We start from the raw sequence: 2,035 nt of genomic DNA, 5'->3' as shown, positions 1-2,035 counted from the left end.
GATCACCGAAGTCATGATGAATATTGGAAGATGTACTACTTTTTAAGTTGGGCTGTGGGGATCTCTTCAAGGTCTTAGAATTGCTTGGGCATTGGGATTTAGAAGAGTAATTCTAGAGGTAGATTCTCAGGTTTAAAAAAAGGAGTGGCAATTGAAATTACTCACACTTACATAGAAAAGAATAGAGCAACTGACTAAATGTCTAAGGAGAATCTTAAAAAACTAACTTAACTATCTTAGGGTACAACTTTGTAGATCAAACCCACAAAAAAATTAACTTAAAGATAGGAGTGACACTCAGATTTATGATCTTTAAGTAAATATGGAAAGATTATGCCATTTAAGATATAATTCGTTTGACAAATTTTTAGTTGCATTATTCACAACAAAAACAAAAATAAAATAAAATAAAAATTTACTGTGTTGAGAATTTTTATTCCATCGCCAGCCTCGCGCACTCTCTCCCTCTCACAGGAAACATCACACACAACGGCTATCAGCCTCAGGGTGTCTCACCTCTGTGCCTCACTCAGCGCCACCCTACGGTCGCCTCCTCGTCTCCGGGCCTCTCGCCGGCTCCTCTGCCTCCTCTGTGCGCCGCCAGCCTCTGCTCGCCTGTGCTTCCTCCGCGCCCCTCGCCTCCGTCTGTATCATCCCGGCCGTCTTGGCTCCGCCGTGGATCGCCTTCTCTGCCGTGAGCCCGTGACTGTGGTTCTGCTTCTGCAGTGTAGAGGCGAGTTTTTTATTTTTTATCTTTTTAGTTATTCTATATTAATTTTTAATACTTGATTGTTTCTGTTTTAATGTAGGTTTAGAATAGGTAGATTGATGCTATTTCTTTTCTTGCAACATTGTGTAATGCTTTGATATGCATTAATGAATTTTCTACACTTTGAACTTCAAGGCCTATGGTGGAGGTGGTTCCCCAAGTTCAAGTTCCTTCATAATAAGGATGGATGAGTACAACCAATGGATTTGAGTGAATTGATCCTCAGCATTCCGGTTTGAATATCTAACCTAGGATTTCGTAAATATATATAATAAAGCATCTACTTCTATTACCACACAAAGTTTCTCTTCCGGTTTATTTGATTAAGTTGCTTGTTGCCTCTACAGGTTGAGATCAACAGTGACAGTTGATGGCTGGTTTAATTACTTGATGTAATTTTGAGATCGTCTGGCACGATTAATGAGATCCGTTCACAAGACAGACGATGCTTTGACAGCGGACCTTTTGAAGATGATAGTAGTGCTATTGTGACAGATCCTTAGACTATCTTGATAATGATGCAAGGCACATGAGACTTGGAGAAGAAGGTGGAGCAGAGCAAGAAGGAATACTTGATCTTGGGAGTGGACAAGTCCACTGATCCGGTTGACTTGAAGGGCAGAGATATTAAAGAAGTTTAACATTCAGATTGCAAAGAGGTGAAATCTTTGTTACTCTTCTAAAATTCATGGTGCATATAAATGTGACTGGTCTAAGTTCCCAGAGGCGTTAACTGTGGATACCGCGTTATGAATGGTTGAGGACTTCAACCTGTAACCTGCTGTGTCAGTCACATGCGGGGCATATACTTTTGGAAGATTGTCTTACTGCTTCCACTTTTTCAGTTTTGCATGCGTATCAGTTTTGTTTCCATAACTTATCGATTTCAATATATGAGGATGACCATGTATAAGTCAAAACTTTGTTTCCCTTTATTTTATTTTCTCTTAGATATATGAAAAAAAGGACAAATAGATCCTTGATCTTTTGACCCGCAGACATTTAAATTTCCAATGATTTGAAAATACATTTAAATCCTTGACCGTTTCAAAATCTGGACAGATCGATCTCTCGGTTCACTTGGGTCTGGCAGACCCAACGAAAAAATTAAACATGACTTCTGTTGTACTGGCCTGGCTGATATACAGATGCACATGTGGAAATGTTTTTAAAATGAGACAAATTAAACCCATCGATCAATATGTCCAGATTTTGATAAAGTTAGGGATTTAAATATATTTTCAAATTCTCAAAGATATAAATGTT

General features: G+C 38.7%; 1 long non-coding RNA gene across 1 annotated transcript; it reads left to right on the top strand.

Annotated features, from left to right (window-relative positions):
- Window positions 860–1,704, top strand: LOC110271970. The gene is made up of 2 exons (XR_002362862.1): window positions 860–1,002; window positions 1,117–1,704. It is a non-coding gene; the product is annotated as an uncharacterized LOC110271970 (long non-coding RNA).

This window comes from Arachis ipaensis, chromosome B05 (assembly GCF_000816755.2).
Source record: "Arachis ipaensis cultivar K30076 chromosome B05, Araip1.1, whole genome shotgun sequence".
NCBI classification, from domain to species: Eukaryota; Viridiplantae; Streptophyta; class Magnoliopsida; order Fabales; family Fabaceae; genus Arachis; species Arachis ipaensis.
This window is presented reverse-complemented; position numbering and strand designations above follow the sequence as displayed.